At 31.8% G+C, this 15,190-nt stretch overlaps 2 protein-coding genes across 6 annotated transcripts in view; one reads left to right on the top strand and one right to left on the bottom strand.

The window, feature by feature from the left end:
• Nucleotides 1-15,190, top strand: part of SUPT3H (SPT3 homolog, SAGA and STAGA complex component) — a 682,254-nt gene that overhangs the window by 23,590 nt on the left and 643,474 nt on the right. The window contains exon 2 of one of the 5 annotated variants that reach the window (XM_074237081.1): nt 2,735-2,786. The exons of the other annotated variants lie outside the window; for them this stretch is intronic. The gene's annotated coding sequence lies outside the window, so the exon portion shown is untranslated. The remainder of the gene's footprint in view (nt 1-2,734; nt 2,787-15,190) is intronic. 5 annotated transcript variants of the gene reach the window in all.
• Nucleotides 1-15,190, bottom strand: part of RUNX2 (RUNX family transcription factor 2) — a 459,712-nt gene that overhangs the window by 426,437 nt on the left and 18,085 nt on the right. The gene's annotated exons all lie outside the window — the stretch shown is intronic.

Raw genomic sequence — 15,190 nt, 5'->3', positions numbered from 1 at the left:
ATAGCTCTAATTTGTTTGATTACTATTGCATTGCAATCTATTTTGGCCAAACAAGTAATTTGTAATTTGGTTGCAGGAAAGCATATTCCCCCCAAATGTTTGTCTATTGATGCGTCTTAGTTTTTATTTCATATGGCTTTTGGAAAGGGGACTAAATGACTTCTTGTGGATAATTTTTCATAATTTGTCAGTCAATTCAAAGGAAATATTTCTCCCTGAAAATGAAATTGTTTCCCTTGAGGGTTAAAAATCAAATGATTTAAAATTTGACACTCCATAAAATTTTAATTCTAAAGTTATGTAATGAACAGAAATAATTTCTTAAAAAATGCTCTATAAATCAGAATCATTCCAAATAGTTTTATTGCTTTTCTTCTTGGTATTTCCAGATGTTTTATAATGGACTTTACAGCATTAAATTTCTTATATCCTCACAAAGTTGGTAATGAAAGGGATAAGAATTTCTCTTTATGTTACATATCTAAAAAATTTTAGGGAAGAAAATTTAGAAATAAAAGATTTGTATACTATTTTGTACTTTTGGCCACTGTACTATGGTCTCACATATTCTTGTGTATCTGCTTATAAGTTTTCTCATGTTTTGCCCCTCTGAAGTAGAGAAAGTTTGAGGTCTTAAAGTAACCGTAATTATTTTAGGAAATGTGAAGTCCTTTGACATTAGTTAATTTGGGTTTTACAATATTGGATTACTGGAGAAGTGAACTGGAATCCTTATGCTGTTTATTCTAATTGCAATACTTTTGTAGTGCTTATGAATAGAGACCATTAGAATAAATAAAATATTTAGAAAATAAGAGTAAAGATGGAAATATAGTCATTGGGTAAGATGTATTTGCTTTGAATAATGTATTTTTAAGGTTTTTTTTTTTTTAAAGTCTATTTAGTGGTCCTGTTTAGTTCTGGGCTTAGACAGGACTTAGATACATCAGAGTATATCCAGAGTATATACATCCAGTATATCCAGAAGAGGTAGGTGAAAACTTACTATTGTCTTAAGAGAGAGGTGTTTTTTTTTTGTTTTTTTTTTTTTGGCCAGACACAAGGTCACACAGCTAGATAATTATTAAGTGTCTGAAGCTGGATTTGAACTCAAGTTCTCCCAACTCCAGGGCCAATGCTCTATCTACTGTGCCAACTAGTTTCCTTGAGAGATAGATTGCAGGGAAAGAGGAGGATTTGATAGCTATCTATAGATTTTTGAAGAACTAGATGTCGAAGAGATGTATTCTGCTTAGTTTTTAGAGGGCTGATTTACAGTGGAAGTTGTAGAAAGGCCTATCAAAGTTCAACAAAAGGGCAAACTTATAATAATTAGAACTGTTCAGAAGTGAACTGGGTAGAAGTAGTGGGTTTCCTATCACTGGACACTCTACAAGTCCATAAGTGGGGGCTGGAGATTCACTTGTTAGGGATGCTTTAGATGTTTGAGATTCTATAATCTCTCTCTTTTTTTTTAAGTTTTTGCAAGGCAATGGGGCCACACAGCTAGGTAATTATTAAGTGTCTGAGGCCGTATTTGAGCTCAGGTACTCCTGACTCCAGGGCCAGGGCTCTATCTACTGTGCCAACTAGCTGCCCCAAGATTCTATAACCTCTTAAGTCATTCTCAACACTTTGTGATTCTTTATGATAAGGCTCTGTAATTCTGAGATTCGTTTTGTGTATTATTTCCTTTAAATGTCCATGAATTTAAAAATGGATCTTAACTGGAGAGCTGGAGGAGACCTCAGAGGTCTAAACCTCTTCATGTTATAGATTAAAGCCTTGACGTCCAGAAAGTAGAGTGTTTGCCTGAGGTTACTCAGAGATTAAGTGACAGAGGCTGGCTTCCAACCTAAGTCTTAAGTTTCCAAATCTAATACTTTTTCCATTGCCCTGGGGAAAACTTAAGGGAAATTTATAAAAAATTGGTACTTTGTATTCAGGTGTCTGGTTCTTCATTTTTATATATAGAATTTGTTGCTTATATTGAGGGGCAATTTTATACCAAATTGTTTTTTCTTCCAAAGTTCTATACTTATACTTTTGCAAATCTCTTCATGATCAAGAAACCTAGAAAATTTTCGGAGTACCAAAGTTATCACTGGTTGTGTATGTAAAAGAAATGGACATCTATTTTTCAGACCTAGGGAGTATAGTGACTACTACTTAGAGTTTCTATATGTATTAAAAGCATATAATCTGAAATTACCTTTTAAAAGGAATCTCTTAATTGTAAAGGGATAGGGGGTTATTCAAAGTTTTATCAGAATTTATCAAAAATAATTTTGGGTGAAGTAAGGAGAATTATAATCTAAGATTTTTTCTTATTTCTTTTAAGAGTAAAATAGTATTTGGAAGACTGAGTTACGATTCATATTTTCCTGAACCCTGTTATATAATTATTTAGTAAAGGAAATACAACTGTATAATTTATCTGTGTTTTTTGTTTTACTGATATTTGATTTTGTAAATGTTCCTCTTAGAGGTTGGAAGACTTTGCATTTTTCAAATTTATTAAGTAAAAATTATATTTTACTCTAGACATTACTTCACTTATATATTAATAATAAGCACAATATGTTAAGTTATATTGATATTTGTGCAAAAATATTTTTCATTGCCTAATTGTAAGAATTTATCATAGAAAATATAGACTATATTTGTTGAAAAAGAGCTTTACATTTAAAAAGTCTTTCAGTCTCTCTCTCTCTCTCTCTTTTTTTTTTTTTAGGTTTTTGCGAGGCAAATGGGGTTAAGTGGCTTTTCCAAGGCCACACAGCTAGGTAATTATTAAGTGTCTGAGACCAGATCTGAACCCAGGTACTCCTGACTCCAGGGCCGGTGCTTTATCCACTACACCACCTAGCCGCCCCTCAGTATCTATTAATAATGAAAATAGGGTATACAGCTCAAACCTTTTGGGAGAATAAGACTAATAAGACTTCTTCCTTTGAGCATATATAAAAATACACACACACACATATAAATGTTTATGCATAGTAGAATAATATTTCTCAGTACTTTACTCTGACACACTTGTGAAGTAGATGACTGACATCTTGTTAGTGTTATTTTTAAAATTTCACAAAAATTCACAATTTTAGAGTAGCACATAAATATATCTTAAGCCTATTTGAGAAATGCATTCTCTATTGATATTGCCGCTTTGATTTTATAATCTCTGATTAAAGTACTTCTAGCTTTTTAATCAATTTTATAACTGAGAAAATGTTATTGGTTGAAAATATTTCACTATACTGTATATCTAGTCCTGTAATTTACATTGTTAAATACTTGAGAACCAGGAAGAATGGAACTTAATCTATGTAGTTTTCCACTAAAAATATTAATTAATAAGTCAACAATACCCATTTTTTTGCCATTAACTGTGACCCTCTTCAGATCTTCCTTTAAGATGCAAATACTACATCTTTCACAAAGTATGTGGTAGTCCAAAGGATAGGTCTTAGAATCAGAAGACCCATATTTTAACATGCTATCTGATTTTGGGAAAGTACTTTCAGCTCTCATTTTCTATATCTGTGACTTGAGGAGGTTGGGTAGATAATCTCTGTGGTTCTTCTTGACTGTAACCTTTTTTGATTTTGTCACATTTTTGTAAACTAAAATGTCAAAATGAAAACTGACTATCCATTTGACTAAAATGTATGAATAAGCATTGTCTTAAGAAAAGCTGAGGAGGCAGACTGATATTAGATTGTGGAGGGTTTTCAGTGCCAAAGTGGGAATTCTGAACTTTATTTTGTGGGCATTAGGGATAGTGATCTATTGAAGTGCCTTTAAGTATGGAGTGACAAAATCTATTTTATATATGTATCATGAAGATTAATCAGGCAACATTGTGAAAGATGATTGAAATGGAGTATTACTGGAGTAAAGTAATTGTGACCACTTAAGAGACTAATATTCAGAAGAGGGATAATAAGGGCCTTTTTGTAGGGTGATGATAGCGGGAAGAGAAAAGGATTTTGTGGAAGTAGAATCAACAGGACTTGACAAATGACAAAGCATTTTGGGAGAAAGAGGTAACCTCAACACATAGGCTACTGGGAGAATAGTAGAGTTTATTAATAGACATATGGAAATTGAGAGATTGGTTAGGATTTTTTCTTTTATGGGAAAGGTAAGATCAATACTTTATGACACATTGAATGTCTAGAGGACTAACAGTTGGAAATATCTTATCTAGTAGACAGAAATAGATGTTTTGACTTTTTTCTTTTCTTAGGAGTCAGGTTTATTTATTTACTTTGAGGAATCGTTCTGATAACTTGTAGCCAATTGAATGAATAAAGTTGATTTTGGAGGGAGAATATATAGAAAAGAGAGGAGACTCAAAGGGGAATGTAGATTATACTAAAGATGGGAAAAATTCAGTCTAGTAGTAGTTTAGCATAATGTAGTGATTATCAAAAGTGTCAAATGCTATAGAGGTGTCCAGGAGGATGGTAAAAGCCTATTGTGTTTGATAATTAGGAAATCATTTGTGACTTTAATGAGTAATTTTAATAGAATAGTGTGGGTAGAAATTGCAAGACTAGTAGTATCTCAGATTATTGTATTATTTGGAAAATGTGATTTCACATGTAATACTTGTTTTACAAATAACTTTCAGGAGTACATTTAGTGCTGGAAGTGAAGTTCAGCTATTTTTAGAACAAGTTTTAAAAATCTCTTCTGTTATCATTTTTGAATCTCAGTTATCATTGAGTTTCATAAAGTGATTTATAATTTTAGAGTGGTTTTAAAAGAAGTAAATAAATGGAAATTTGAATTTCAGTTGATAAATTAGGGGATGATTATAATGTAAAACATTAGTTATTCACAATAGGATCTCTATCTTGTCTATGGTTTAAATTGAATTCTCTTTTTGAAATTATATACTATATGTATAAATATTTTAGTAGATTAGTACCAGATAAAGATGAGAGACTTACAAAAAAGAATCTGACTATTTAATGGTCATAGTTTTTGAGATGTAAGATGGACCTTTTTTCCTTCTCATTTTTATTAGTAAACAGTAGTTTGAGAGAAAGTGTCTATTTGTCTATCATATTTGTGCTATTGCAATACCACCCAAAGCACAATGTTAAAAACAAATGCCTACCAATAAAAACAAAAGAGAATTAAAGTGTAAATTTGAGGAAGGACACAAACATAACATGTTTGTTATCCACTCTGATTTTTAATTTAGAATTTATAGATCACCATATATCCAGACTCAGTTTTCTAAACCTAAGTAACTCTAAAGCCCACACTGGATATTAATTAAAGTATATGTTTTTAGGAGTTTCTATTCAAAGATCATGACTTTCACAAAAAAGAAAGTTCCCAAATCTCTGGGAAAGGTAATAATTTTTAGTACTTTGGTAAATAATATGGTTCTAGAAAGAACCTATCATGCAGTTAGAACCCAGATGAGAATCTGAATTTTCTTACTCGCTTTCACCACTATTAATAGAAAATTGTTGTTTGACTTATTGTTAAAATGGAATCTAGAGAAATCATCCTAAAATGTATATACTAATTGAAGATATATTTTAAAAAAATTTCTTGCTTGTTTGTGTGCTTGACTCACTTAAAGGTCTATTTAGAGGCAACAGTTTTAATAATGAGGCAAGCATCATTGGCAATTTTTCTTTCTGAATGTGGGTGATGCATATAAACAATACTTTAGAATACTTCAAACATGAGACAGTGGTGGAAAAAGCACTTGCTGTGGAGAGAAAAGCCTGCTGTTATCTGATCTAGCAGTGTGACCCCATCAGGTCATTTCTGAGTTTTTTTTGGGTCAGGTTTTTTTGGGATCAAGTTTGTTCATTTGTAAAATGAGCTTGTACTTACTTAAATGTATTTTCCAAACTACTTTTTGACATAGGGTTCAGTGGAAATGAGAGCTTCTTGAGGCTTTCTCAATTTTTTTCATTTATAAAAGGGAATATACTAGATGATTTCTGAATTTCTTTCTAGTTCAAACATATTTTTCTAGAGATTAATGAAATATTGAGATAAAATATTTTACTATGGATATTTTAATGGATCTGTGTTCTCATCAATGTGGGTATTTCCTCCAGCAAACAGTGCATCCCTATTGTCTTCCTGTAAATTTATCTCAGGAGATCTACACAATATAGGAGATGTTTTTGCATTATCTTGATGATGTTTTGATACCTATAGAACATCAGGCTCTCTATGATTATCCTTTGATGCTCTTCATGGGTTATCCCTCAATATCATTATGTGATTGGACTGTCCTTTTTTTCTTTTCTAGTTAAACATTTTTTTTGATGATATTTTTATATAGTGTTTTGTAAGTAGTTGTAAGTCTGATTTATAATGTCCTGCAGCCTAATCATGTTTACCATGGACCTCTTCATTGACTTTTAGGTCATCTTAAATTCCAGTTTCTTTAGAAATTGTGGTGTTCTATGATATACAGCCAAAACAATGGCACTGTAAGAATATTAATATTAAAAGATGAGCCCTTTGTTTCAGGGAAAAGTTTGGAGTTCTTAGAAGAGCTATGCTTTTTCCTTAAGGTAATTCAACCTACTTTGAGGCAAAATAGAGAAGAAATAGTAACTCAAGTGGCACTTAAAAATTTTATTGATGGCTTTTGTTTTATATTGCATTTATATTTGGATACAGTCTCCCTCATCTCCCATGGGAATTGAACCTGTCCTTTAACAAAGAAAAACATTGAGCAGAAACTTCCTTTAATACATCTGTTTCTGACAATGTATGCAGCATTTTTGACTTCTTAGTCTCTTTGTCTTTCTGCCAAGAAGAGGGTACATTTCATTTTCTGTTCTTTGAGACCAAGAATTTTTTTTTTACAATTACTAACTTAATACCTTAAGGGTTACAAATGAACATTTATCACAACAGTCCTGTGAAGTAGGTTGTATAAATATTATTATATATTTCTGTTTTCTAAGATGAAGGAATGTTCATTCAGTTTGTCAAGGCTTGAAATGTGATTTGAATCCAATTTTTTTTGTTCCAAGTATATTAGTCTTTTGTTTGTGCCATCTTGTCTCTCTTCATCCTTTTTTTATCTTCCCAATGAATGTTGAACTTGATAAAATATTTTTTGATACTTCTATTTTAGAGTTGCCTAGAATTGAAATATTCTCATGTAGGCATTATTCACATTGTGTAAAACACATAAATTCCAAGGAACAGTTTGAGAAACTTTTACTTCAAAGGTCATAAGTTCTGTTAACCTAAATTTTTTTTCTGTATATTTTCTGTATTTTCCATATGATCCTTAGTCAATAAAGTTCTATAGAACCAGAATTTTTTCTCTAATAATAGTAATAGCTGATACTTGTTATGTTTTGAAGTTTGCAAGATTCTTTATAAGTTGATTTCATTTGATCTTCACACCAACTTTGTGAGGTGGGTACTGTGAATATTTTTGTTGTCATTTTATAGTTAGGAAACTGAGGCTTAGAAAAGTGGACAACTTGTCATGTCACAAACCAGAAAGTATCAGACAAAAGATTCGAATAAAAGTCTTTCTGCAGTTTCATCATTTGCTCAAAATAAGTTGTTTTGGGCTTCAGAACTTCAGTAGTTACACCAAAAGATAAGTTTATTTCAGATATGTGAACACATGCTATTTAAAATATGTTCTTAAATTCACCTTTGTTATTGATAAAATATCCTTCTAAAGAAATTGATTATGAGACTTAAGAAGGTAGGGGCTGTCATCTTTGCAAATTTTCTAGTCTTTAGCATAATCATTTGCACACAGTAGGTACTCGGTACATGCTTTACTTAAATAAAATGGGAACTGGCCATTTTGGCTAGTTTGTTGTTGGCTAGATTGTTGTAGAAGTATTTTTAACCAAGAAGAACCTGTGTACTTGCTAGAAATCAGTTTTTGAAATAAGAGAAAGATGAAACACAAATATGAGTCATTTGAATAATCCAGCATTGGAGGTAAAGTGGAGATAACAATATTTGAGATAATGCATCTAAGCTTTGGACCCATACTTAATGCTTTCCCAATTTGAGAACTTGTAGGCATATCCTTTGATAACCTGAGGTCATCTCTATCTCATGATGAAGCATCAGGTTAGGGCTTCAGTAAGGGCAGAATTAATTGTGCAGTGTAAAGAGTACTGCAGAATTATGAATTAATAAAGCATTTATATAGTATTTCAGGGCTTACAAAGCACTGTCATCATGAAAATCACATGAAATGGTACAAATATGTTCTCCATTTACACATGAAAAACTGAGACCCAGAGCTTAAATGTCATTTTCAAGATTAAATAGTGCTGGGAATTTTTTTTTTATTTTTACAAGGCAGTGGGGTTAAGTAATTTGCACATGCTCATACAGCTAGATAATTAATAAACGTCTGTGACTGGATTTCAACTCAGGTCTCCTGAGTACAGGACGATACTCTATCCACTGCACCACTTAGCTGTCCCTGAATTTTTTTAATAGTTGATGTTTTTTTAAAAAAAATGCTGTCCTTTTCCAATACCTCTCTGCTTTCTCCTCTTTCAACTCTTCCAAAAACCCTTCCTAGTAGTAAGTATGTGCAAATAAGGAAAACAAATCACTACTTGACAGTGCCTGAAATACATGTCTCATTCCTCTACTGAAAGTTTGAGAAGCATGACTTTTAATTTTGGCAAATAATTGAATACCAAATATAGGCTTGCCCATAGTAGGTACTCCATAATTGTTTCTCTATTTGTACATAATAGAACAAATACAGTAGCAGGATAAAAACCATTCATAAAAATGAATAACTCCTTCATATTACCAACAAAGCTGGCAGAAATATTAGAAGAGAAATTCAATTTAAAGTAATATGATAATATATAGATTTTTAAGGGGCAGCTACGTGGCACAGTAGGTAGAGCACTGACTCTTGAGTCAGGAGGACCTGAGTTCAAATGTGGATTTAGACACTTAATGCTTACTTAGTTGTATGACCTTGGGCAATCATTCATTGCTGTGCAAAAACCAAAAAAACGATATGTAGATTTTTTTTGTGGGGTCCCCTTACAGAGATCTATTATACATATATTTATAACATATATGAATAATATGACTCCAACTATAAAACACTATAGAATAATATTAGTGCTTAGTATTTATGTAGCACTCTAAAGTTTATAAAATTCCTTTGATAGATTTTCTCATTTGATTCTCACAACTGCCCTGAGAGCTAGATGCTATTATCCCTATTTATAGATGAGGAAACTGAGTCGGGTAAAGGTTAAGTGACTTGCTCACAGCCACATAGCTGGTAAATGTTTGAGAAAAGATTCAAACTCATTTTTTTCCTAACTTCAAGTCTAGCACTCTATATCCTGTGCTACTTAGCTGCTCCTTGCTGTTTTAAGAATGGGAGAGATAATTGTTCATATTTGGCTGTTTTAGTATGTTAGAAATGAAGAAACTATTAAATTACTATAAATTGAGATGGAAGTTGGTCTCAGAACTAAACTAAATAATACCATAATTCAACTGGAAGATCATAGGGTCAAAAAATATACAGAGAAATGAAAAAAAAAACCTGGACAGAAGTAGGGAGGCTTTTTAGTATCATATTTTAAACTATATTACAAAGTAGTAATTATTTGGTGCTGTTTAAAGAAAGAGAAATTGATCAGTTATATACATTAGGTAAATATGATCTGGAAGCAATTGAGTGCAAGTAAGATAGTGTTCAGTAAACTCAAGTATATAACTCCTGGGGTAATGATGAATTATTTTAGAAAAGCTGCTGGAAAAGCTAGAAAATAAGCTGGCAGAAGTTAGATTTAGACAAATACCTTAGAACTTATGCCATATTCACTTTTAAATTAATGTATGACAGATACAAATTAAAAGGGGGGAGGAGGACAGGGGAAGCATTATTAATAAAACAAAGGATAAAGATCATAGAAAATGAGATGGAAAATTTTAATTACATAGACTGTAAAATTTTTCTCACAAAATCAATGCAGTCAGCAGTTTACTGGGAAAAAATCTTTGCAGCACAATCTTTGCAGTAAACCAGAGGAACAATAGGTAACAGAGACAATGAATTGTACATAACAGAAATTCACGGTTTCAGATAAGTTTTCATTTTCTCTACTTTGTTCATGGGACCTATTTCTGGATTGCCATTCTTGAGGAGCCCTATTAGACACACTAGCTTTATTCCTACATTATTCAGTGTCCTTTTGGATTTTCATTGTAACATTAAATGAGAAACAGATGCAATCACATTTTACTGTAGAACCTTGACCTTTTTTGTACCTTTTACTCCTGACTTTGTATTTTACTTATTTATTTAGATGTTCTTACCCTTACTTGCCAATAAACTCTATTTTTCTTGGAGCCGGGTAGTAGGTCACTTTTTAGCTTTGTGTTCCTCAAGCCTAGGTATGGTGCCCTTGCACATACAAAGCACTTAAATTGTTGAATTTAATTTAATTAGTTAAGTAATGGATAAATATTCACATTGATCATTTTAATGAAATGGGAACATATATAGTTATATACTGAGAATTTATATATTGAGAATATAATGATATGATTTACTTCTGTAGTAAGAAGTATGATAACTCATTGATGATTGGTCAGGTATTCACATTAAAAGTCTTAAATTAAGTGAGTGCTATAAAGAAAGTGTAAAACCTCTGTTGAAAGCCCTTTCCCACAGTTCTTATAACACAAAACCAAGGGGCATTTTATGTGTTTTCTTTCATGTGTTACTTTTGAACAAATAATAATTCATTACTTTGTAATCAACTTACTAGTGATGAATCTCTTTATATTTATCTTAACTGGTTTGTTTCTGATTACCAAATATCTGAACCCACTCCATTTTAGTAAGAATTTGCCAGCATAACTTTCACAACTTAGAGTCCTTTGTCCCATGATTAGACATTAGAGTAGAACTTTTCTATGATTACCAATGTGGGATTCATTTCTGAATAGGCTTAGTATATGCAGTCAGATCATTGACTTATTTTATCAGAGGTGTAAATCAATAACAAATTGAAAGGGCGAAGAGAAGATGCTGCAGGGAGTTAGAACATTCTCAACCTGAATTATTCAAACTAACTACTCATGCTCAAAAATGGGAAATAAATACATGAAAAGAGATTGTTGCAAACTTCTAAGAAATGGCGATAGCCTAATGTAAAGCAATTTGAGCTAAAAAACAAAACATTACAACACAAACAGCTCGATGAGTAAATATTTGCTCTTTTTTCTAGGAGGTGAGACATGTTAGGTAAGGCTCATACCAGTTTATAGTTTAAAATATTTTGCAAAATAGTACAGAAGAAGGGTAGTAGAAGATTAACAGCCCTGTTGCTTTAAAAATGTGCAAGGTTGTAATAAGGGAAACAAATCTATAGAAAACTTGCTACGATATTAAAGTAAGTCAGATCATAGATGAAACTTACAGGAGAACAACAGATGAAAAATAAAAGAAATATGTCAACATTTTCATGACAAAGACCTACTCTTTTGGATTTATAGATTATCATTAAATGAGCACATTTAGGCTAATATTTTAATATTTGATGTTTGGGAAAAAAGTGAACTAAAGAATATATGAAAACCAGGAAAAGCAGTTAGATCTTAACAAAAGACAGAAGAATTAGGTCACAATGTGATTTTTGAATGCTTTGAGGAGAGATGTAATTTTCAAAACATATGAAAGTGGAATAGAGGTAGCATTTGAACTCAGAACTTTCCAAGTTCAGACCTAATACTCTATCCACTATACCACCTAGGAAAGAATAAGAAGGTTTTCACAAGTTTTCTGTAGCAGTCCAGATCATCACTGACACAATTGCCTGAAAGGAGTAGAGAATACTCTAGATCCCTCTTTATTTATGTTTGAGTATACAAAAAGATTTGACTTCGCAGAGCAAAATTCAGTCTCTAACATAGCAGTTTCTATGCATGTCTTATAGTCTCCTCTAACATAGCAGTTTCTATGCATGTCTTACAATCAGAGAGGATTCATTGGTAAATGCTATTTCAAAGATAACTTTTAGTGATTCTTTGATTATCAAAAGGGGTATAGAGTTGGGGAGCTCACTTTTACCAAAGGCTTTTATCATTTCATCACTTTGATTTCTGTAGAATCTGAATTAAAAGTATCCTTATCCTAGTGAGTGAGTTCTTCTAGATACTCCTGTTTGCTTTTGACCTGTCAACTTTTTGAAGGTATTAGATAAGTTAGCAGCAGTTTAAGGTCTTAGGCACCAGAAACTGTTGACTTAATGCATCTACATTTTATAAATTGGTAATGTTTCTCTGTAATTGCTTTTTTTAAACTTCAGATTAGTTTTTCCCCCTTATGATTTATATAGTTGTTTGAAAACAAAATTCTTGTGGTTTTGAATCATCTCTAACTTCTTATTTGAAATGAATATTTCTAAAAAATACTGACTTTTTATTTAAAGGAAGATATAGGAGTTAAGTGTTTATATAAAAGAACATTGACAACCTTTAATTGATTATGTGGTTTATATGGAGAGAACAATATGTTAAAGAACTATTTTTTGCTTGATTGTGTCCAGATGTTTTGTTTCTCTGACTTCAGAGTTCTTTTTTTCAAGGCAATGGGGTTAAGTGACTTGGCCAAGGTCACACAACTAGGTAAATTATTAAGTGTCTGAGGCTGGATTTGAACTCAGGTACTCCTGACTCCAAGGGCAGTGCTCTATCCATTGCACCACCTAGCTGCCCCCCAGAGTTCTTTAGATAAGTTTAGCTTATAATATTAATTTTTTGATGAAATATAAAGTCTGATAAAATAAAATGATGATGATAGACCATGAAAGCTACCTGTGATTTTTAAGAATATGAACCCTGAAGTATTTTGTCAAATAGTATCCTGATTTAGTAGTAGAAGGCTGGTTTGCATTAATCACAAATAATTCAGACTGTATGATTGTAAAATAATAAATAGTTCAAAAGAATAATCTGATATTTGTGAACTTAAATTTCAGTAGTCTAATTCAGAAAAACTCATGATAAAAAATTCAAAATTTGATCTTAAATTTGAGTTCAAACTTCACCTTTGACACATAATGAAATGAACATGTCTTCTTGGACATATCTCTGAATCTCTTAGTGGAGAACTTTTTTTTCTACCAAGGGCCATTTGCCTATTTATAATATCATTTGAGGGCCATACAAAATTATCAGCTTAAAAATTAGCCTGTTATATTTGGTGTCAAACATTTAATTAATTCACTCTCTTAAAATAGCTTGTCTTGTGCCTGCCTTGGCATTGCCAGACCAAATGAGTTCGCAGATGTTATATAGGGCCTGAGGGCCAGACGTTCCTCACCCACTTTTACCAACTTTCTGAGTCTGTAAATTGCATAGGAGGTCACCATCTGTGTTGGTAGAAGAAATTCTTCACAGAAAGTTTTCTAAACAGAGAAAATCACAGATCTGCTTTAAAAAAATATGTACAGTTGTTGCAGAGTGGTATATCAAAAGGACAGTGGATTAGAATGAGATTCTGGGGGTATATAATGTTGCTCATGTGTTCACAGGTAAATTGTTTAACCTGCTTGTACCTTCATTTTCTTGTCTGTAGACTAGGAAGATTATTTACAATGCCTATTTTATGTTGTGAGGAAAACATTTTGTAAGCTAGAGAAGCAAGTTACTATTTTCATTCTAATAATAATTGAGAATAGACTGGCAAAGATTTCTAAATATAAATTTTAAAAATATTTTAAAATTCAGTAATTAATTATAAATTTTTGGATAAATAGAAACAACACAAGAACCCAAATGAGAAGAACAAGAAACAGTTTGGTTTGGTACAAATGACTGAACTGGTTTTATCAACTGGCCTTGATTGTTTTTGTTTGGGTGGTGGTAGAGGTGTCCTTTATTTACATATGAGCTAGGATTCTTAACCTTAATCTTGGAACTGGTCATTTTGAATATAAAGTTATCCCTTCCATATGGTGACTTTCCCATCTTGATTTTGATCTATCACAGGTCAACATAAAAAAAGTTAAATGAAAATTTTTTTGTAAGTTTTGCAGAAGCCATATATGACACACAAAGTTTCACAAATGACACAGGAAAAAATTTAGAAACTCAGAAATGCATCAAATATGTGTAAAATATTTGTATTATATCAATATATTTTATCTTTTAATATCATGATAATTAAGACTTCTTCTCTAGTACAAAAGGAGGAAGAATATTTATATAGATTTTCCAGATTGTGGAGATAGAAATGGAAGGGATGATTGTTATTGGTTTTCTTTATACTCATATGTACTTAAAAATTCTTATTCTGAGATAAGGATCTGTGAGATTCATGAGAATACCAAAAGGGTACTTAAGATAAAAAAGGTTGAGAACTCATTCCTACATGTGAGGAAACTATGATAAACAGAGGTTAAGTGATTCACACACGTGGCAGAATGTGATAGTTTTGAATTCCTATCCTTTGACTCTTTAAGTTAATTGAATTTTCTATTATATGAATTATCATTTGATTGAAATTAATAGTAACCTATTGGTCATTTAGGAGAAACTTAGAAAATGGGATTAGAAATAACTAATTCAACATGGAATTTAAATAAAGAAAAGCTAAAGAGAAAGGATGTGATCAGTGCAATTTTAGTAATGTACAAGAAGATTAGCAGGTCCTGATTCTTTCAACATATTTGCCTAGAATGGAAAAGTATGTTTGCTTCTGGTTGCAAAAAGAATAGAATGATACCAAAGTTCAGTAGCCACCCCAGTGACTTAAAATTTGCCACTTTGATTTTGTCTGATTTTCTCTGAACATAGGTTCATCAAATGCCTTTGGAGACCTTAAATTGTATTACATTGTATTACATGTATTACATCTGGCAGAACAGTTGTAATAGCCAAGTTTTCCAATGTGATGTTTTGACACATGAGTAGATATCAAAATATTGATATCATATACAATTTTACCTTTTAAGGATGAGGAATAAGGATTTAAGAGTAAGAGAAGGGATACTGTTTTGGTAACAAATATGAAAAATATCCTTTTCTGAGTGACTTAAGAAAAAAGTATCAGTTGTCTTCTTGAGGTCATGAGAAGACCTAATAGAGGTATGATTTTCTGACTTCTTTATTGGGGTAACATCAACTATATCATTGATTAAAAAGCAGTTCTCAT

Source organism: Macrotis lagotis, chromosome 5 (genome assembly GCF_037893015.1).
Source record: "Macrotis lagotis isolate mMagLag1 chromosome 5, bilby.v1.9.chrom.fasta, whole genome shotgun sequence".
Classification (NCBI taxonomy): domain Eukaryota; kingdom Metazoa; phylum Chordata; class Mammalia; order Peramelemorphia; family Peramelidae; genus Macrotis; species Macrotis lagotis.
This window is presented reverse-complemented; position numbering and strand designations above follow the sequence as displayed.